This window comes from Macrotis lagotis, chromosome 7, assembly GCF_037893015.1.
Source record: "Macrotis lagotis isolate mMagLag1 chromosome 7, bilby.v1.9.chrom.fasta, whole genome shotgun sequence".
In the NCBI taxonomy this organism is placed as follows: Eukaryota; Metazoa; Chordata; class Mammalia; order Peramelemorphia; family Peramelidae; genus Macrotis; species Macrotis lagotis.
In genome coordinates, this window is record NC_133664.1 from 119,558,441 (window position 1) to 119,582,225 (window position 23,785).

Consider the following 23,785-nt stretch of genomic DNA (forward strand, 5'->3'; position numbering starts at 1 on the left):
TTTAGGGCAAACCAGAACCCTTCTAATTCCTCTTCCATTTGACTATTCTTCAAATATTTGAATAATACAATCATATTCCTTTAAGCATCCTCTTTTCCAGGCTAAGTATCTACAATGTTCTCTTTCAAGGTATTTTATCCCTGTCCTATAGTTGATTTTTTGCACCTCCCCCATTCAAGACTTTACATTTCCAAACATAAGAGTTTCCATAGTCCATTTTCATCTCCATTTGTAAACAACTTATATCATTTTCATATAAATTCAGCAAAGTTTTTCAGAATAAATCTAAAATTCAATACATCAAACATATTTTTAGGAGCAAACCAAATTATAGGTGATATTTTTTTTCTCTTCCTAAATGAATAAAGTGGCTGTAGAACTAAATAGAGCACTAAATTGTTGAATATATTTGCATATATATATATAGATACATATGTACACAAATATGTGAACAAGTTTGTATATATGCATGCATACAGAGCTCTAGAATGAGAATCAGTGACATAGGTTTGTGTCTGACCCCTCCAAGTTTGCTAGTTGTGTTATTTGGGGCAGTCAGAAAGGTATCTTTAGATTTCAGTTTCCTATTTCATTAGGCTATTGTGAGATTTAACTGGGATAATGTATTATACATGCTTACTAATATAAATATGAGTTATTAATACATTTACATTTTTCTAAAATGTACATTTTTTTCCCCTGTGAAAATAAAAAACAGTAGGAAATAGTTTAAAAGTTCTCATGTCAGGGGCAGCTAGGTGGTGCAGTGGATAGAGCACCGGCCCTGGAATCAGGAGTACCTGAGTTCAAATCCAGCCTCAGACACTTAATAATTACCTAGCTGTGTGGCCTTGGGCAAGCCACTTTTAACCCCATTGCCTTGCAAAAAAAAGTTCTCATGTCTACATCTTTCTATGGCATCATAGTGGAAAATAATTATATCATATTTAGAGCTCATCTAGTCCAACCTTCTCATTTTACAAATGGGGAAGATGAGACCCAGAGACAGGTCAAGTGACTTGCCCATATAGATAGTATAGCAGAAGCAGGATTTGAATTCAGGTCCTTTGCTTCATATCTATCTCTCTTTTTTCTTATCTTCTATTTTTTTCTTAATTGTAGATAGAGCACTGACTTTGGATTCAGGAGGATGGGGGTTCAAATTTGACCTCAGACACTTGCTACTTACTAGCTGGGTGACCTTGGGCAAGTCACTTAACCCTAACTGCCCCTCATTCAGGGCCATCTCCAGTCATCCTGATTCATATCTGGCTATTGGACCCAGATGGCTCTGGAGGAGAAAGTGAGGCTGGAGACTTAGCACAGCACCCCCTCACTCAAATCCAATTCATATGCTTGTCATGGCATCATCTCCCTGATGTCATGGTTTTCTTCAATAATGAAGGACAACATGTAAAGATAGTTTTCAATATTCATTTTTTTGGTAAGATTTTGAGTTCTACATTTTTCTCCCTCTCTCCTTTCCCATTCTCCTTCCCATGACAGAGTAATCTAAATAGTTATACATATATATAATCATGTTAAATATAGTTCCATATTATTCATATTGTCTAGCTCTTTTCTATTATATCATAAAGGACCCACAGTTATTCACTCACTTGATTTACCAATCTTGGAAGAACACTGCAAAACTAAGGCTCAAGTGGGACCCAGATCAAGAAAGGTAAAAGTCAGCAGTCTACAGGGAATCCCTAAGCAAACACCAGGAGCAGTTTGAGAAAGGGTTAAGTGGAATGGTCAGAATTAGAGCAACTTGTCTGGTACACAGAGGGGTAAATAGAGTTCAGGGCAAAATACACTGAGTTTATACCCCAGCCTTGGCAGGTGTTACTTGGCTTCTGGTATAGTATTGACTTTTATCAGCATCCACCACACTTTGCCTAGATGGGCTCTTGAGTGGAACCATTTGGGATTAAAAATAACTTATACTACCATATGAAACTCAAATTTGTTTTGGAGCATGTTGTCAGTTTGCTGTTTAGGCCAATCTAGTGGTGCTTCTCATTCAGATCCTCATGCATTCCAATAAATATTTATTTAACACCTACTATGCATATACAAAGGAAGCAATATTCTCACTTTGCTCCTTTTCTCCATCCTCCTGCTTTTTCCTCATTTAGAAGTCCACCTTTGAGAAAGTGCCTAGAATTTTTTTAAAATCAGAAGATATTAAGTTAAGATAGTACATATACAAAACTCCCTAACTCTCTGTCAAAAATATATATGTACTATCTGGTTTGCTGACTGAGCAGTGATGGAAGACACAAGAGGGGATATGGAATTATAGCCCAGAAAGAGACAGCTATGGGACATTAAAGGCAATCTTCTTCCACCCCACAATCCTAATAGGGTGGGGTTCCATGAGTCATTTGACTCATGGAAAAACATATATTTAGCTTCTATGTTATGTGCCACACACTCTGCTAGGCTTGTTGAGGTCACCAAGATGTACCAGAGTTCTGCCTTCAAGGAATGAACAGAAGAAATAAAACATGTACATAAATAACCCAAATATAAAGCAAACTGGGATGACTTCCAAAGAAGAAGTACAGGTAATATATTATAGGAGATCAAAGAAGAGAGACATTCTGCATCTCATCTTCTTCATTTGAGTGGAAACACCCACAGGTCAGGAACAGCATGTTCCTCAGTACCCATGACAGACCTCTCTATATGTGTTCCAAGAATGCTAAAACCGGGAATAAAAGGAAAACAGTCAAAGGTCCTGAAGCTTCCTTTTAGAAAAGAAGTTTTTGCAAAGGAAAAAAAAAGAGGGGACAAAGAGGACAAAAAGAAGAAAAATACAAGGCTAATTCATATGTCTATGTCCAACTTATGAAATTGTATATTCAAAGGAAACTCAGTCAATCTCTAGTTAACCAACCTGTTCTAGTGTGGTATTTCCATTTTTAAAACAAAAAAAAATTTTCCTCTATAAATTACACATTTCTGCAGTTGTAAGGACTTAATCATTATGAAAACCACCCTTGTACTTCTGGTAAATGTAATGAATATTTCGACATGAACTAGAGACTCAACCATTTTAATAGCATCCCTAGGGTTAGGTGTCTTGTTCTGACATTCTCAATCATCTCATCATCCTTAGGGAGTATGCATTAAAATTGCTCATGATCACAAAGCTAACTGTTCTTCAGTTAAAACACAGGGTAGATTAATGGGCTTACAATCAGGATGGATTGATTTCAAATCCTGCCTGTGGCACTAACTGGGTAAAACATGGACAAATTACTTTATTGCTTTCAACCACAGTCTTCTAATCTGTGAAATGGATACCTGTGATACTCACTTCTTGGGTTGAAGGACTTGGGAGAGATAATTCTGTAAAGGAGTCTTTGCAAACACTGAAGAACAAGATATGCTTCAGCTTTTATCTTTATCCCAGAGCCTCGTTCCCACAGATTTTAAAGTAGAAAACTTCTTTCACACACAGAAATAATAGACAAAATTGCTATAGATTATGGGCAGGGAGAGAAAGAAGCAGGGCAGAACTGTTATTTTATAAGTATAAGAAATTCCCTCCACAAATAGAGATGGGCCAATTGTCTGAAACTTTTATATATAAATAAATAAATATGTGTATATATACATACATATATATATATATATATATATATATATATATATATATATATATGGAGAGAGAGAGAGAGAGAGAGAGAGAGAGAGAGAGAGAGAGAGAGAGAGAGAGAGAGAGAGAGAGGCAGGTCTTTCTGACCCTGACCCCCTCCCCACCAAGTCTGGCACTCTATAGGTTGTATGTAATCTGTAATGGAACAGTCCAAACAAATGCTGCCCTGCCCTCTGTAGTATACCTTGCTATAACATATTGCAGCAGCATGATTGGTGGTCCCCATCCCCATAAGAACTGTATGTTTTGTTTTCATTTTGTGGCATCTGTAGTTCTTCCATATGACATTGACCTTCTTCCTCTTCAAATTCAACTTCCTTTTCTCTTTCTCACTCTTTTGTTAGAGGTATGGCAATCAGCCCTATCTCTGAGCCATCTCTGCTTATCTTTGAGGTTCTGACTTCCCATTTGGGTTCCTCTTTTGTCTTCTCTGAAGATGCAGGTGGATGCAAATGCTCTACCCTGACCAAATGCACCTGAGAGTACAGACACACAGACACACGCAGACACATGCAGACACACACAGACACAGACACACACACACACACACACACACACACACACACACACATGTTCTCTTTCTACTTAGCCTCAAGGCCTGGGCCAGCAACCAAGCTCTTAGTTTCAATTTTCTCCCAGTGGTAGCACAGTTATTGTTGAGTGCTTTAGAAGAAACATCAAATTGGGAATAGAGGGCAATGAGGACAGATTATACTTACAAGAAAATTAAGCAAATACAATTTAAAGGTCAGATTCTTGGTTAAAAAAAAAGGAAACTTCAGAGGGGGAAATCCAATGGGAAATATATATAGATATATGTATATGTGTGTGTTTCTGTAAAACAAATTAATATAATTTAAAGCTTAGATTGTTAAAAAAACCACGAGGGGTGACCAAATGATAAATGTGTTAGTATTTTATTAAGCACCTACTATGTCAAATTAAATTTTTAAAAAATTAAATGTATATTGCTTCTGCAGCTGTTGTTGTTGTAGACTAGATTATGCTGAATTTGAGTTTTCAAGACCCAGAGCCATAGTGAGGGTAACAACGATGGCCATGGTAGGGTGAGAAAGCTAGGAATGAGAGATAGGAGCCAGAGTCCCTTCCTCTCAGAGAAAGTAACCACCCTGATCTTTATAGGTTAGTAGAAGCTGAGAGCAAGACAGAAAAGGTAGACGATAAGGAGCACAGGATCTGAGATTTAGATCTGGAAAGGAATCTATAGACCATCAAGTTCAACTCTCTCATTTTATTGTTGGGGAAACTGAGGCACTTGTTCAGGGTTTGAAGTTTGATTTGTTTTGATTACTTTTTAAAAAAATAGTTTCAGTCATTACATATGACTATCCCTCAGAATATTAGTCAAACCACCCATTCACCACCAGTGGGTTCTCCACCCCATTATGAGGGCAAACTGCAGAGATAAGGGTAGTGGCATCCAGAACTTGTTCAGTCACAACCTTACCAAGGCATCCCTGGGATCTTCCCCAACCCTGAGGTTTGCCCCAGCTACACAAGGTATAAGTCAGGATTGAATTAAGAGTGTCTGGAGCCACTGAGCATCAAAACTTACCTCAGGCCTTTCCTCAGAGTTTATAACTTTTAAAAAACCCCAAATTATGGTATTATACTAAAATATGTTGAGTTAGAATAATATTAAAGCCATCCCTTTTAATGAAAAACATTATTCTATTATTTTACTTGTAAGTTGTTTTGTTTTTTAACATTTAATTTGTATTTTAAGATTTAAAAGTTACCAGATGTGTCTCAGGAGGGACAAGGAAATGGGATGTTCCTATCTTCCTTTTTCTATTTCCTGCCTCCCCCCACTGCCCCCACTCCCTCTAGCTTCCATCTCAGGCTCATATGATTGTTGCCGAGGATCCATATTTCATTCCTAACCCTATCCCAGTGGCTCCCTGTGGTCAATATTTTTTCTCCAGTGTTCATGGTAAGTAGGTCAGGGCTCTAGAGCCAGGTAAGGAGTGGAGGATGGAGCTGACAATCCCTATCCAGGCTGGACTCCTCTTTTGCAACTAGTAACTCTGCTCCCTCCCCTTCAGAGAATTAAACAGGAATATTCCCTGAACAGAAGATAAAACCAAAACAAAACAGGATAGTTTCACTGATATAGGAAACTTCTGGATTAGAAAACCCCCTCTTCTAATGCAGGTCAGCATTGCCCAGGGTCACAACAGCTAATATGTGTCAGAAGCAATATTTGAATGGTTTTCCTGGTTTCAGGGTCTCCCTGAGAAAAAGAGACTAGAAAAGATCACGGAAGTAAACTGAAGATTCAAAACTGTATCTGTGGTCTCATCAAAATGGGCATTCCTTCCCCTTGGTACAAATGGCAACCCATCTCTATGGTCCTTCTTGTCCTGTGGGATCCCTGTCCATGTTCCACAAATGCTTCAGGTCTCAGTCATAAATCTAGAACTGGAAGGGACTTCAAAGACCAATCTTCTCATTTTACAATTGAGGAAACCAAAGTCTCAGGAATCTTAAGTGACTTGTGAAAATTTACATAGATATTAAGTGTCAGAGATGAGATTTGTACCCAGATCCCCTTACTCTAGAATCAGTACTCTTTCCACTGCCTTTTCCTAGATCTTGTAACATTTCATGGGGGATAAAAGGTGACAGATAATCTCAGTCATTACATATGACTATCCCCTGTGCTTTTCTGAACAGTCAGAAAATAGTAGCATTTATTAAAATAACACCTATGAACACTGGCAGCTAGATGGTATGGTAGATAGAGAGCTGTACCAGACTCCTCCTGAATTCAAATCTTCTCTCAGACATTTAGTAGCTATGTGACCCTGAGCAAATCACTCAACACTGCATGCCTTAGTTTCCTCATCTGTAAAATGAGCTGGTGAGGGAAAAGTAAATAACTCCAAAGCATTCCAGCATTTTTGCCAAGAAAAACCCAAATGAAGTCAGGAAGAGTCAGACAAGATTGAAAAAAACACCTGCCAGAGATCATTCTAAGCAATGTAGTTATAAAGAAAGGCAAAAAAAATCAGTTGTTGTCCTCAAGGAGATTACAGTCTAAGGGAAGAGAGCCACCTATAAACAATTCTCCACAAGCAACATGTATGTGTACATATATGTTAAGTTTGGTAAAGTCTGAGAAGGCACTAAGATTACTTGTTAGTTTACCAGAACAGTAATATTATCATTTTATTAAAGTTATTATATACCTTTTCAAAACAAAATGTGAACAATCTGTACCTTATGGCTTTATATATGATTACTTTTTTAAAAAATAGTTTCATTGACTAGTTTCATATAGTTTCATTCAAAATAGTTTCATTCTTTTGGGGTTTTTTTTTCACATTGCCTAAACTTTCTCCTATATCACTTGCTGTAAGATCACTTTTAACTTTTATTTGTTCATTTGAATACTTCGTTTTTGTTGATGGAATGATCATCAAGATGGCATAGATGTTCAAACAGAACAATTTTTAAAAATTATCTAGAGGTGTATGGGTGCCCTTGCCTACCTGCTACATTGGATCTGAGGCAAATTCAATCTTACTGGTAGAAGACTAATCTTTATAAACCAGTAAGAAGAAACTTTTTCATCATGCATGGTTATTTCACTGAAGGAAAAGTTCTGTTGATCTAATAATTAGAAAATAAACTTCATGTGTCTTTCCTCCTTACCAGAGGTAAGAAGTCTCTGAATCAAAAGCTATTTTTAGCAGTTCATCTATCTGTACTGTACTGCCAACCTTTCATAAAGGCAAAAAACTTGACCACATCCTTGTCTCCAAAAACCTTCCAGTTTATTGCTGAGTCCATCCTTGTCCCAGAAAACAAAACAATATATTATACAAAAAAGCAAAATGTACTTGATGGGGACTCCAAAAAGGAGCCCGACTACTCCTGGGTAAGTACAGAGAAAGTAGAGGAGTTTGCTTGCATTTATAAAATTCAACCCAGCTCTTTATCCCCCTGAACTAACCGATGATAGACCATTCTCAGGGGAGGAAAAAAATCTACATCTCAGGTGAGATAATAGAAGGAATCCACCCCCACAATGAGAACTACCCTTCCCCCCAATTTTAGAGAAACAACTGAGTCATACCAGACCCACAAAGAAGGAAGAAAAGCAGAGGTTGCCATCTGAATCAGTGATTTCTCCAGGGTTTGAGAGTTTTGTTATTATTGTTGTTTTAGTTATTGCCTTTATTTCACCAGATATACAGACCCATTTTTCATGAGGATAGAACGACAATAAAAATCTCAGCAGGGAAAGAACTGGCAGTTCTTTCCACAAATTATTCAGAAAGCCTGGATGGCACAGAGATGAAACAAAGTGGAGAAGTGGAAATAGCATGAGGAGGCTTAGGTTCAAATCCCAGTTCTGCCATGAAATGGCTGTGTGACCTTAGACAAGTCGTTTCCCTTCCTCTAAGTGCTACTTTCTTCCCCTATCAAATGAGGGTTTAGACTAGATCGGGTCCGTGAACTTATTTTTTAGAAAATATTTAGATAACTGTTTTTCAATCCAATTGATTTCCTTTGTAATTCTATATGCTTTATGCATTGGGAAGGGGTCCACTGTTGTCCTTCATTCTCAAAGAGGATCATGACATCAGGTAGTTGATGCCATGACATACAACTGAACTGGATTTAAGTGAGAAAAAACTGGGCAAAGTCACTAGCCCCCCTTTCTCCTCTGAGTCATCTGGAGAAAGGGTCCATGGGTTTCCCCAGACTGCCAGAGGGAATGATGGCATAAAAAAGGTTCAGAACTCCTGTTCTAGATTATTTCTGAGGTTCTTTGTTGTTCTTGTTGCTTCATTAGGAACTTAATGAATATCAAATAAAATAAGCATCTCACTATATATTATGGAAAAAGAAGAGGATTACATTTGAAATTGTACTTACCTGTCTTTTAAAGCATATAAATTCAACATGTAATTTTAATAGTTGTCTTGTTTATTTGACCTTCCTTTTGTTTTTTTCCTCATTTGGAGAAGGGGGAAGAAACGCTGTTCCTAGTCATTCTTTCCTCACCCCTCCACTGGAAAAAAAAAAGAAAAATAACACCCTTGTAATAAATATACATGGTCAAGCAAAACAGATTCTCACATTGGTCATGTCCAAAAACACATGTGTCTCTCTCTGCATCTTGAACCCATCACTTCTTTGACAGAAGGTCCATAGCATGATTCATCGTGGGTCCTCTTGAATTATAATTGGTCACTGCATTGACCTTCTCAGAGGCTCCTTCCAGTTACCTAAAGCCTATGATTCTGTGAAGGTGTCTCATATAAGTCTCCCTCAACTCACCAGAAAGATGTCCCCTAACAGAAGCTGATTTCCAATAATTTAAATGATGCAAAAGCATAGAAGCCTTTTAATGGATTCAGAGCTCCTTTCAAAAGACAGGCCTGTGGCACTTCTCAATTCCTTGGTTGTTAGGAGCTGAATGAGTCTCCCAGCGCAGAAACTGAAAGCACTAGAAGTCAGCAGTTCTGAAATACTGCAGAAAGGGCTTGTTTACATTTTTTCCTCTCTCAGGCTGAAACACGTCTATTTAAATTTTAACCAGAGACAATTATAAAACCGTGGTAGACCAGAGCCAGCACAAGCTGGAAGGCAGGTTCCAATAGCTGGGGGGTGGGGGGGGGGGGGGAGGGAATAAGGAACCATCTCCCCATCTTTACTGAACTAAGAAAAGAATGATAAAAGGGTAAGGGAGAATGGAGAAAGGAGGAGGAAGATAATTGCTTAGTTGCAGTGTATGGAAAGAGATGCTGCCCAGGTTCCAGCACTTCTTAAATTCAATTGAGACAGACCAGGACACCTGGCCCAGTGGGTCAGAGTCTGGGCCATAGTCCCCAGACCAGACTTCCACTGCTGACAATCACTGAAGCCTCTGTTGTTTATATCCTTATTCTTTTCCTGGGTCAAAAGTATATTGATGCAAGGAATCAGCTGATGAAAGAGGCCTGCCATTACTAGGCAGCCAGCTGGAACAGATATTTCCGGCCCTCAATGACACCAGCCCTTTTCCCCGAAGGCCAAGCCTCCTCTCCACTTCAGCCTTTCCTGGCAGGACTCCCATTTCTGGGATATGCTGAGCATTTCCATGACATCATAGGAAATCCCCCACTTGGAAAAGGACCCCCCATTCAATTATCATGGCCTTGAACTAATTAGTTAAGGAGATCCCAGATCCTGGGAAAACCTAAGGTAGAAATTCAGAGGGGCATTTCTTCTCATTTCAAGGGTTTAATTCACCTGGAAATCTGTAAATTATGTCAGTCTGCCACATACAATAGGTAGTCATCTATGGGGAATCATTTGAGGTGAATCAAAAATGTCTCCCCTTTCTAATGGGGAGGAATTCCCCATTAGAGATTCCCTCTTTGGTTCCTTGCAAAAATTTGTAGCATCCTCTGTTGTAGAGATTAATTCACCAAGTTCACATTTTTGTTGTTGTGTTGTTCCAGATCTATTTCATCAGAGTAGGGAACTTCCAGTGAAAGATTCCCTACAAGGGGGATTAGAACCCTTTTAGCAACTACAGAGGTCCTGAAAAGTTTAAATAATTTGTCCCTTGTCTGAGAGCCAGTCTGATTTGAATCCCAATCTTCTTGGTTCTGAGGCTCAGATTCTATCGATGCCATCATATTCCCTTTCTGCTTAATATGTTCCACTACCTAAGATAGCAAGATGATTGGATGAGTACTTTGTTTTGATATTGATAATGTTAGAGATACCCTCACTTTCTTTTCTTTTTCTTTTTGTTTTTTGATAATGAAGTAGGCATGCTCATGGATAGCATTAACCTACCAGTTGACTTGGGTAGCAAGTAAACCTACCAAGGGGTAATATTATGATGTTCCCAGATAGTGGCCCTTGCAATGCCATACTTAAGAACGTATAACTTCTGACTATTTGAATGGAGATGAATCTATCCTCATTCAAATAGTCCCATTCTGTCCCCAGAGAGCTTGTCTCTCCCTACACTAGCTTCTTGTACTATAGTAGGAGCAGGGGAACATCTGGCCCTCAAAATCATTTGATCTGGTACTGTCATGGTAATTGCAAGTGGGACTTGAAATTCAATACATCTAGGAGCTTTTTAAGGGTAAATTAATTAAATGTTTGACCAAATATAGCAGGCTAATTTTTACATTGATAATTTTGTATGGTCTGTGAATGATATTATAAATATACAAATGCTCCTTGGCAGAAAAAAGGTTCCCCATCCCTGCAATAGAGAAATACTTCTCAAAGGGTCATAGTTTCCTTTCATAGATATAGAGTAGATTCTATTTCATTCAGTACTGTGAATTTGGAAGACAGATTTGGACCTCCTTTTCAAACTGACCTCTAGTAGTTAAGCTTCTAAGGCAGATTGGCATTGTATCCAACATAATCAGTCAGACCATCAAATGGAAAGAGGTGGAAGCTAAGAAGAAACACATGATTGACATGACTAAGCATGGGAACTACTTTCAACAAGAGTAAGGATAATTTTTGCAGTTTGTGCCCTTAAACTTTCTTCCTCTTGCTCTCTTCCCTTAACACTAATAGAAGCATCTTTTTTGATGAAGTTTACTTTTACCCCTGCTCTCATGCTTTATCACTGTGAATGAGCAGAGAAACCAGGAACCTGATGGTTGTGTTCCTTTCCCCATCCTACACTTAGTGCTTTCTCTCTCTCTCTCTCTCTCTCTCTCTCTCTCTCTCTCTCTCTCTCTCTCTCTCTCTCCCCTCCCCCCCTTCTCTCCCCCCACCCCAGAAATGTCCAAAAAGAAGAGGTAGTACAGGACCATTCTGTTTATAGGAAAAATTGTGTGTTGTATATATTATTGTTGAGCAGCAAGGTGATGCAGTGGAGAGAGCATTGCCATGGAATCTGAAGGACTTAAGTTCAAATCTGATCCCAGCTAATTACTTAGCTGTGTGACTTTGGGAAAGTCACTTAATCCCATTACCTTACAAAAATCCCCCCCCACCCACCCAAAGATCAGAGGATTATTGCTTAGGACTTCATTTTTCTTACATGGAAAGCAAATCCATTCTTGGGGATGGATATATTATTAAACTAAAGAATTCCCTGATGGTCTATAAATTATAGGCTTATTAGTTCAATTTTTACTAGATTAGCATGTTTACTATTTTACCTAAAAATTATCCATTAGTCTCTATCCTTATATTCTGTATTAAATATTTTTCCTCTCTAGAGCAAATTTTTTATCTTTATTGATATGCTGAGAATGAAGTCAAAAGATCTCAACAGTACTGGCATATCAATGGATTTAGGAGTTGCTGGTAGAAATTGGGAGGTTGAATCCTAGACTAGCAGTTTATTGTCACATATGAATAAGACTTCTATTCCAACACCGAAGACCACTCCCTGATGGAGTATGAATAGTCTTTGTTCTAAATATTTTGGGGACCAAAGACATCACATTAAGATATAAATATTTACAAGGTATGGCTAATGGCCTAAATTCAATAGCTTTTGACTTAATATCCGTATTCTAAGTGACACCTTCTTCAGAAAATCCAACCACTGTGGGGATGACAGACATTTGGAGGTTAGGAGAAAGTTTAGCAAAGATCTCAGGAATGATTAAGATTACAGATGGGGAAAAATTATAGCAGGACCAAAGATAAATTTATTCACAAAGCCCAGGTCATGTTTGCTCTTCCTCTACCAAGGGACAAGGAATAATGTGGGTGTCAGTAATCCTAATTCTTTCTTTTTTCTCCATTTGTTTAAATTTTTAGCAAATGAAAGTCATTTGGAAAAACAAAGAGTAGAAGCCTGAGATGTTCAGAAATGTGAATTAGGTTTTCTAGTTCTAAATTAAAGAGTCCATAATTCTTTATTCTTCCAGAGTAGCAGACTGTATTTTTGATCTCCAACAACCATCTCAAACTTTGTGTCACTGATCACAAAAGGCACCAGATGGAATGGGTTGCTCAATGCAAACTCATCTCCACTAAATGAAAAACAAACTCAAGTCAAAGCTTTTATTGATGAGTAGAAAAGGAGTGAATCAGAACTGTGTAAATGTTATATCACATTATTGCTACTTCGTGAAATGTGGTCTTAATTTCTTAAAGCTGGTTCAAAATGGAAATTCCTTTTCTGTTCTTTGACTTAGGTAAAAGGAAAGTGCTTGGTCTTCTGCCTCTTTCAAAAGGAAAACTTATATCATACCAATCAGTGTGTGAAAATCATCTAAGATGAGTCCATGTATAGCCTAATATCCCTCATATTGATTGGATCAGTCACAGTAGGACATTCTGTAATTTGTCTCAAACATAGTGATGTCATTTTGGTCATCTTCAATAACAAAGGACAAGAACAATATCCCTCTAAAAGATTTACCTATAATGACAAGGTCAGGGAAGCACTGAGCAATGATAGCAAGGAATCTCCCCAAAAGGGTTCTCTGGGAATTACTTGCCTTTGGAATGAAGTATATTATTATTTGCTTTTCTTTGTATCTTTCTAGTAATGTGCCTTATATAAAATATATAAATATGAGAAAACTCTATGATTTCATGATTTCAGGGAATTTCTGGGGAATTTTCTCCACCAATGAAAATTTCTATCCACCAATGACTTACTAAAGAAATCCAAGGCATTATCTGAGACACAAAGTTTAAAGGACTTACCCAAGGTCACACAGCTAGTAACAGGGGTAGGATTTAAACCAAGTCTTCAGACTTCCAGTCTGGCACTCTTTGCCAAGCATTATCTTTGTACAGTGGACACTTAATAGATGCTTGTGGAATTTAATTGAATTCCAAGAGGTAGGAAGTGAATAAGCATGGCCTTCTATTCTTAGAAATTGATTCAGTTTGCTTGAAGGAAAGGGTGTCTTCCTTGTTATATTAGACCTTGTTTACTGCTCCAATTCTAGATCAGTTTTAGAAATGTAAGTTTGGTTTCAAAGAATTGACCTGGAGAATCCCATAAGGCCAGAACAGTTCTAACACTGACCTAGACTTCAAGACTAGAAGAGCAAGGTTCTATAGAAATTTCAATGCATTGGAACTGGCCAGACTTTGAGTTATAACTTACAATAAGACACTTTTTTTTTTAGGTTTTTGCAAGGCAAATGGAGTTAAGTGGCTTGCTCAAGGCCACACAGCTAGGTAATTATTAAGTGTCTGAGACCAGATTTGAACCCAGGTACTCCTGACTCCAGGGCCGGTACTCTATCCACTGCACCACCTAGCTGCCCCTATAATTTACAATAAATCTGAAGAGTATATTAGCTCCAGAACTCAATCCAAAATCTCAAAAGTCCCCTAGACCAAGGATGACTCAGGGATAGGTAAGGCCCCATTCTGACCTCATCCTTTAAAGTCTTCTTTTTATGACCTTGGTATAACTTTTCCTTTTTAAATTAGCTTTTCTACTGAAGGGGCTTCATGCAACCGAGTTAAAGCTTTTAAATCTCTCTCTCTCTCTCTCTCTCTCTCTCTCTCTCTCTCTCTCTCACACACACACACACCCCTCTTTCTTTTTCCTTTCTTTTAATGCTTAGTCATAAAAGTCCTGGTGGGTTGCTTGCTTTCATATTTTTAATAAACTTTACAGGCTTAATAATATAATATGCATTCCAAAGTAGTTTATGTCAAAGATTAAATTGTAAAAATTCCAAGGAATAAATATAAATCCAAAATCAGTTATCAGGTACGGAGAGTCACAGAGAGTTCCTATTCTATTCATTTATCTAGTCTTTGATGTTTTGGTTTGTGACCCCTCTTTTCCTTGCTGATACAAAGTCCTGCTACTTTGTACAGTTCCTGCATCCTCTCATTAGGACCTCCTTTTTTCAATCATCACAGTGAGTCCATTTGCCACAAGTCCACAGGGTTAGAAGCATACATGAATCTGGACTGGTCTTTTTGTTTTGGGCCACATGCCAGTAATAGATTGCAATTTCCCTAGGTGTGCAGTGAGGAGGAATGGTAATCATTTCTACCACATAAAACCTTCATGTTTATGAAACACAAAGAACCAAAAGTCACAAAAAAGACTCTGTATATTATTAATATTACAATTTATATGTCATATCAATCATAGAGAAAGTCCCTAAAGTCTTTTAGAAATTAAACATTTTCAATTCTGATAGGTTCTCCATTCCTTCCAGGAACAGAGGACTGTATCCCAAATTCTAACGTGTTACAGTTGAGGGGAAGTTAGAGCTCACCCAGCCCAAAATCCTTATTTTATAGATGAGGAAGTAGAGAGCTTAAATAATTTGCCCAAAGTCACATAGAATTTAATAGCAGAGTCAGGACTAGAACCAGGATTCATGCTACTGCATAATACTAATTCTGTAAAGGGAGTATTAGGGAAAAACTATGTCCTTTAAAAGGGAATTAGATAAGAAAAATCTGATACTTGATACTTGTTCATTTCAAGATTATTTTTCAGTCCATCTTTATTAGGGATGGAGTCTTGGCTTCCCTGTAATTACTGCTGCTAAATGGGTAGGCATTTTCCTCTGTCCATGGTCCTATTCCTGGGGCCTGAAGTTCTCCTCTTGAAACAAATTAGGGAAGACAGTACAGAGAGGTAAGTCAGAGGGATTTGCTTCTCTGAAGGCACTGGAGTTTACTGAGTAGTGCTATGATGGAATGTACATAAAAACTTATTTTAGTTACCACAGGGGTTGGATCCTTGCCAGACTAAGAAAGTGGTCCTTACCTTCTGGAAGGGAAATATGCCAGGAGGTCAAGATGTGTAAGTAAAGGCTGGGGGTGTCTAGGAAAGGAAGTCAGTCTGCTCCAGTATTAAAAAAAAAAATGCCAGAGAGCTGAATGACATATCGAAAACTACTCTGGGAAGTTGACTTTGGAAGAAAACCCAAAGGCATGGTCAGGTGGGGCTTAAGTGAAAAAGACATAGTTCTTGCCAGAGATGGTGAAAAAGAGAGTTCCATCACTCCCCAGCAGACAGAGGGCTTCTCTCAGATAACAATCCTCCAAGTGAAGAATAATGCCTAAGGGATCAAGAATAGTTACAGTGAACCTAGTTTGATCCAAATGTTTCATCATTTCTCCAGATTTTCATACTTTCAAAGGGTTTCCTTGTGATTTATTTCTTTCATTATTTTTTCACATCCCTAAAAGGTGATTATCATTCTATTACAGCACAAAGGAGGAGTGCTGAAGTTGAATCAAAGTCCCAAGATACATAACCATTAGTCAGTCTTTTAGCTAAAGTTGCTGGGCAGGAAATTTTATAGAATTTTAGATTTAGACCTAGAAGGAACCTGTTACTTTTTTAGATGAGAAAAGAGCAGGTCAGAAAAATTCACTACTTAGCATAGAGCCACAATGTAGTAAATGACACACGCAAGATTTGAACGCAAGTCCTTTGATTTCAAAGCCTGTGTTTATTTTTTGGTACCCTTCTGACTCATGGGAAAATAAAAGTATAGCCAGCAGGGTAAAATGTTATGATGCCATTTCATTTTTTCCATTTTGGTTAATACTTACTAAAGTCCTCCATATGTACTTCGCGATATGCATATATACAGGCAAAGAGGAGTACATAAGATTGAGAAAATGTGGTCCTAGTCATAGGTGACTTAGAATTTGACACATAACATTTTAAACATGGTTGCAGAAATATAAAGACATTAAAATAAAGTTATACATAAGGAAAATTAGAAATGGGCAGGAGATGGGGCAGCTAGGTGGCGCAGTGGGTAAAGCACGGGCCCTGGAGTCAGGAGTACCTGGGTTCAAATCTGGTCTCACACACTTAATAATTACCTAGCTGTGTGGCCTTGGGCAAGCCACTTGACCCCATTTGCCTTGCAAAAATACCTAAAAAAACCCAAAAAACAAAACAAAAAAAGAAATGGGTAGGAGAGTCTAGTAGCAATCTGGCACATTTGGAGATTTGGAGTCAGAGATCTGTGTTTGAATAAGTATGTCACCTGTATGATTCTAAGTCACTGAGGCAAGTCACTTGGGCTTGAGGCACATCACTGGGTTCTTTCTCTGAGCCTCAGTTTTCTTTTTTTTATAAAACAAGAAGATTAGACTAGATGGTCTTTCAGGGCTCTTCCAGTTCTATATCTATAGTCCTGTGATCTTAGTTGACATTAATTGATTGAAAAGGCAAACTAGAGGTCCTATTTAAACCATAGTAGGGTGGATGACCTGAGTTCAACTCTGACCTCAGATATTAGCTGTGTGACCCTGGACAAGTCACTTAGCCCCATTTGTCTCAGTTTCCTCATCTGGAAAATGAGTTGGAGAGGGAAACCACTCTAGAATCTTTGCCAAGAAAATCTCAAATGGGGTTATGAAGAGTTGGACACAACTGAAATGACTCAACAACAACAAAAGGGTTGATGGAATGAATGGAGTCAGGGAAAGAATCAAAGAAGAGCAATTAATTGAGGGGAATCCAAAAGCAAAATATAATGATGCATTTAATCAAGAGTGAAATCCCTGTGGCAAAAGTTATCTCAGTTTGGACTTAGTATACTGGTACAGTTGAAGTCAATTTTATGGAACTGGCTACTCAGAGCCCTCACTTATTAAGAGTCATAGAAATTTTTTTTCTTTTGGTTAAATTTTCTTCTTTTCTTTATCATGAACTTAACAAGAATGAACAAATGAATATTTCAATATACAAAAAAGTACAGAAAAAGGTTACATATGATACCATGAACTTCACTTCTATAAGGTTTTCCTTTGTGTGTGTATTGTGTTTATACACCTATGTACATATACAAACATATATAAAAATATTTTATACACTTATATGAACAAACATTGGGTCCATGACTTACTCTCAGATCTTTCTTTTTTCTCTTCATCATAATCAAATATAGAACTATCAAATTTCCAGAAATTTAGATATCATAGGGGGAAATTTCCTTTTTAAAAATTTCAATTGGAAATTTAAACATTGTTATATTTTTAAATGGTCTTTTAGGAACAGAAGTCATTATATTTTTTTTTTTTTAGGTTTTTGCAAGGCAAACGGGGTCAAGTGGCTTGCCCAAGGCCACACAGCTAGGTAATTATTAAGTGTGTGAGACCGGATTTGAACCCAGGTACTCCTGACTCCAGGGCCGGTGCTTTATCCACTGTGCCACCCAGCTGCCCCTAGAAGTCATTATATGTTGAAGAACATACATTTGTTTTTATTTTTATTTACGGTAATGGGGTTAAGTATCTTGCCCAAGATCACACAGATAGGTAATTATTAAGTGTCTAAGATCAAATTTGAACTCAGGTCCTCCTGACTCCAGAGCCAGTGCTCTATCCACTGAGCCACCTAGCTTCCCCCCAAAATACAAATATGTATAAAACTTAGTTTGCTCCACGAAAAAGAACATATTTAAGAATCGTGTTTAATATATTTAGAGATATGAAAAACTAAAAGATAGAATGATTTGGGGGAGAAAGTATTTCTTCAGGGCTGTTTTTAAAAAATCTTATTTGAAGGGAAGAATATGAAAAGTCCAGGGAAAAATCTGAGAAGTTTTTATTACCCCATGAAATTTCTGGCTTATTTTTCTTGAATCTCACATTTCTAAAAGTATTACTTTTCTTTTCTTTTCATTTTTCATGGCTGTGTATTTTATGACATCAAAGAAATGAAAATAAAGTTGATATTCATTGATTGGGTACTGAACATCATGGAATAATAGTGCAATATGAAAAATTCAGAAAAGTATAGGAAAATCCATGTAAATTGATACAGAATGAAATAAGCCGAAACAGGAAAATAATGTAATCAATAACAAAAATATAAATTTTAAAAAATAATCAAATTGAATGCTTTATAATGATAAAAACCAAGCTTGAGCCTAGAGGAAAAATGAGAAAATTTTTATTTTCTCAACTAGCAGAGGTGAAGGATTATAGGAATGGAGCAGTATGTTTATTGTTAGATGCAGTCAATATATTGGTTAGGTTTGCTTGACCACTTATTTCCTTTTAAAGGTATCATTTTTGCCTGGAAAGACTTTTATACACTGATGCAAAGTGAAGTAAACAGAATCAGAACATTATACATAGTATTAGCAACATTATGTGATGATCAACAATATGATCAAGTATGGCTGACTTAGTGCTTCTCAGCAAGCACTAATGACCCAAGACAATTCCAAAAGACTCATGATGAAAAATGCTATCCATCTCCATGGGAGTCTGAATGCAGATTGAAGCATATTATTTTCACTTTACTTTTTTCATAGTTTTTCCTTTTGTTCTGTATCTTATTATATAATATAACTAATATGGAAATATGTTTTATATGATTGAACATATATAAGCTATATCAAATTGCTTACCATCTTAGGGAGAAGGGCAGAGGAAGGACAGGAAGGAAGATAGAAAATTTAGAACTCAGAATTTTGTTTTTAAAAATGCTAAAAATAATTAGCTTTTATATGTAATCAGAAAAAAATAAAATACTATTTAAAATTAAAAAAGTATTATTTTCAAAGGTCAATGTCACTGTTTCCCCACTTAAAGTGGACAATTAATAGTAAGAATACTCAAGATTTTGGCTAGGCAAAATGGTAAAGTAGGAGTTTACCCTCCCACCCCCCCAGTATACATTGTCCCACTTTTGGTACCTCCCTTAAACCTTTCCACATTCCTTTCCACCGTCATCCCTCAGGTGGTTATCTGTCTCCTCACTGCCCCCTTCCCTTGACCCCTTCTCAAAATGCAATGCTCCACTTGACCCTGCCCTGGAGAACAGGACCCCAAGATTTGGAACACAGACACATACATGCCTCCATTGACGGTCAGATGTGCCATGCCAAAATTAGGAATTTACAATTATGTCTCATTAATAGTAACTTCATGAAATCTATGTTTTCCTCAGTGTGTGTGTTCTCCCTCCATTAATACTGACTGAAACCCTTCCATATCATAGTTGACATAAAAAGCCTCCCAAATTCATGACCAGGAAGTCACCTTTCTATTGATGTGCCTTTCCAAATTTAACTTGGTTGACCCTGGGTGGCACAGCTTGTTCCTTGGCCTGTACTTAAAGTCTGTTCAGCTTGGTAGTCAAGAAAAAACCATCAAGAATTCATTAATCTCTTATTCTATTTTGGGCATTGTGTGAAATGCCAAGGATCAAAAAACAGACAAAAAGAAAGACATTCCTTGTCTTCAAAGAACTTACATACTAATTGGACAAGCTAACACATAAAAGAAAGCTGAGAAAAATCCTCATAAAGACTCAGTGTGGGGCAGCTGGGTGGTGCAGTGGACAGAGCATCATCCCTGGAGTCAGGAGTACCTGAGTTCAAATCCGGCATCAGACACTTAATAATTACCTAGCTGTGTGGCCTTGGGCAAGCCACTTAACCCCACTGCCTTGCAGAAAAAAAAAAAACACCCTAATTTAAAAAAAAAGACAGTGCAAAGTTGAAGAATGAAGGATGGACTCTTTCTCAAAATGAAAATTCTGGGAAGAATTCATCAATGGGAGAAAGGTGTCACAAGGGAGGGAAGGAAAAATCAGCTGAGGCAGAGTGGTGAAGTCCCAGATTCCCAGTGCTTACATTTCATTATCATAGCCTTGGGATACCAGGGACACTCCCCATGAAGCAGCAGAAAAAGACTTTAGTGGGGGACAATTGTGTTATGAAATAAAACTATTTAGGAAGTTCAGGTGTCAAGGGAGATGATGGTTGTGAAAGAACTTTTTAAACTGTAAAGTCCTGATTGACAAAAAGCATTACCATTAAAGACAGTATGGGAGAAAGAGCATACTGAGGTGGGAATCAGTAGAGCTGGGTCCATGTATCAGCTCTGGGATTTTTTCTTCTATCCCTGTGACTGTGGGTGAGGTCTCCCCCCCCCCCCCCCCCCCCCCCCCCGGACCGCAGTCTTTTTATCTGTAAAATGACTAAGCTGGATTCAAAGATCTCCAAGAGCCCTTCCAGCTCCCACAGTCATCATTATTAGGACATTTGGTGCATTGCTCTCTGGTGATGTTGACTGCAGCAGACAGAAAAACACATCTCTGTTAAAACTCTGCCCCCAAATACCTCCTACAAATTATTCACAAGGGATTTCTAGCCTCTGAGACTTTCTGAACTGGCACACAGAACATAAGAGAAGGACTTCCACTTTCAAAGATACTTTGTCATTCGAGTTCATTTTTACAAACGCATTGGAAACATTTCTCATTTGAAGAACTCCTAGGATGCAGGACACCTAGGGCCTCTTTTTATTATTTCTGGATGATATAGTTGAGTTTCAGAATGACCTTTTCTCTGCTGTTTCTGCTCCTGTCCCCAGGAAGCTTTCCTACTTATAAAATAAAGATGACAGGAAGGGTAGGGTATTGTGTGGCCATGGTTAAGTCACTTAACCTATCAGTGCCCCAGGCAACTCTCAAAGGCAAGTTACAGAGGAAGTGTTCACCTGAGTCTATATGGGGAGTTTTCCCTTGGGGAGCTCTCTATACCTGAGGAAGCAAATATGGAGACCAAAAATTGAGAAATAAAGATAATAGCTTGTGACTACTTTCAAATAATGACCAGGCTATTAATATAGAGCTTTGAGTTCTACAGAAGAGAAAGTACAGCATACTGTATAAGTATTACTTCCCATGATAGTATGGACTTTATTAGTAACTTTATTAACAAATATTAATGTAATTTAATTAATTAATAATTAAAGTGCCAATGTATTAAAACATAAACACTGAGTAATTAGAGTTTTGATGGTACAATCAGATCAATTTTTTTTCATAACCAGTGGAATGCCTTAAAAATACCAAAATAGATGCCAGAGAGGGTTAATATTGATACTTACTTTAAAGGGCTACTTTGTTCAGAAATGTAGCTTGGAGGGAAAAAGTGTTATTATCTATGGTTTTCTCCAAAGATGTGATTTGTAATAATTGCATTCTACTACATATTGTCTGTGTTGTGTTGTGTTGTCTCCCATTGTAATGGAATGCAAACTCCTTGAGGGTAGAGACCATTTTTGCCTTTCTTTTTCCTCCAATGATTAGCACCATTTCTGGATTATATAAGTGATTAATGCTCATAGAATGACAAAATAGCACTCTGGCATTTTGAATACTGGAAGTATTCAAAGTAGTCAGTAGTTGCTTACAATAATTACAATATAAATTGTAGTTTGGCTTTGGGGACCCCTGCTTTGTTTTCTTCCTTCACTTTAAGTGAACTGTAGGAAGGGTCACTAAGGCATGTTGGCTTTGTTGGTGGCGGCTAGGTGGTGAAAGTGGAAGTCAAATCTGACCTCATATACATACTAGCTATGTGAACCTGGGAAAGTCACTTAACCCTGTTTACCTCAGTTTCCTCATCTGTAAAATGAACTGGAGAAGGATATGGCAAATCTCTCCACTATCTTTGCCAAGAAAATCCCAAATGGAGGCTCAAAGAATGACTGAAAAATAACTGAACAATAACAACAGTAACAAAAGCTTCGAAGGGTTATGGGACACATCTGCTTTAGGAATCCTTTAAGTGACAACTTTACTTGGGATGGGGCTGGTACTTAAGTACAGTGAACTGGCAGCCTTAGGAAAGCTTGACATATAGAATGACAAGATATTAAATTGGAAGTAACTTTAGAAAACATCTATCTCAGGGGCGGCTAGGTGGCACAGTGGATAAAGCACCGGCCCTGGAGTCAGTAGTACCTGGGTTCAAATCTGGTCTCAGACACTTAATAATTACCTAGCTGTGTGGCCTTGAGCAAGCCACTTAACCCTGTTTGCCTTGCAAAAACCTAAAAAAAACCCCCAAAAAACCCAAGAAAACATCTATCTCAATTGCTGATCCATATATATATATATATATATATATATATATATATATATGTATATATATATATATATATGTATATGTGTGTCTGTATGTATACACAGAGATGAATAGAAGTCAAGGCTGATAGAGATAGCATGGTTTGTTCAAGGTTATATAGCTCCTGCCAGTCAGGGATAGAGCTGGAACTCAAATACAAGTTTTCTGTCCCCAAATCTAGTATACCATTATACCCATTTTATTCAGATCAATAAAAATTGATTAAGTGTCTGCTATGAGCAAGTCACTGTGCTAACTGGGGTGGATGTGGGGGGAGGTATAAAGACAAAAATAAAAGAATCCTTCTCCTCAAGTACCTTATATTTGACTGAGGGGACAAAATTCAGCTCTCTACCAGTGCTTCCTTCAAGGTTCAGCACAAATAGCACTTTTTAAAGGAGGTCTTCCCAAATCTCTCCAGTCTTTCCATATAAGATCTGTTATGACTCATTTTTCAGTCACCTCTGACTCTTCCTGACTCCATTTGAGGTGTTTTGGTTTTTTTTTTTTAGTTTTTTCCAAGGCAAACAGGGTTAAGTGGCTTGCCCAAGGCCACATAGCTAGGTGATTATTAAATGTCTGAGACCGGATTTGAATCCAAGTACTCCTGACTCCAGGGCGGGTGCTTTATCTGCTATGCCACCTTAGATGCCCCATTTGAGGTTTTCTTAACAAAGATACTGAAGTGGCTTGCCATTTCCTTCTCCAGGTCATTTTATAGATGAGGAAACTGAGGTAGATAGGGTTAAGTGACTTGCTCAAGGTCACACTGGCAATAAGTGTCTGAGGCAAGATTTGAATTCAGGAAGATCAGTATTCCTGATGCCAAACCTGGCACTTTAGCCACTGTACCACCTAACTGCCCTCCCTATTAATATTACCTTCTCTCTACTCAGTATGTATTTTTCATATGTTGTTTTTCTTATGTGTTGTGTTGTCTCCCATTGTAATGGAATGCAAACTCCTTGAGGGTAGAGACCATTTTTGCCTTTCTTTTTCCTCCAATGATTAGCACCATTTCTGGATTATAATAAGTGATTAATGCTCATAGGATGACAAAAATAGCACTCTGGCATTTTGAATACTGAAAGTATTTAAGATTTGATAATCATTTCAACCAGACAGATTTTAATCTGAGAATTGCAGTCAAAGGGATTCCTAATCAACATGTGGAGATGCCAGAGGATAAAGCTGCCAGTGAGTAAGTGAAAGCTGGGGTGAGCTGGAGGATCTCAAAGCCACTTGGAGAAGAAGGAATGTATATTCAAAG

At 37.7% G+C, this 23,785-nt stretch overlaps 1 protein-coding gene across 1 annotated transcript in view; it reads right to left on the bottom strand.

The window, feature by feature from the left end:
• Positions 1 to 23,785, bottom strand: part of MKLN1 (muskelin 1) — a 377,184-nt gene that overhangs the window by 335,091 nt on the left and 18,308 nt on the right. Inside the window, exon 3 of the mRNA XM_074193675.1 lies at positions 8,579 to 8,714. The gene's annotated coding sequence lies outside the window, so the exon portion shown is untranslated. The remainder of the gene's footprint in view (positions 1 to 8,578; positions 8,715 to 23,785) is intronic.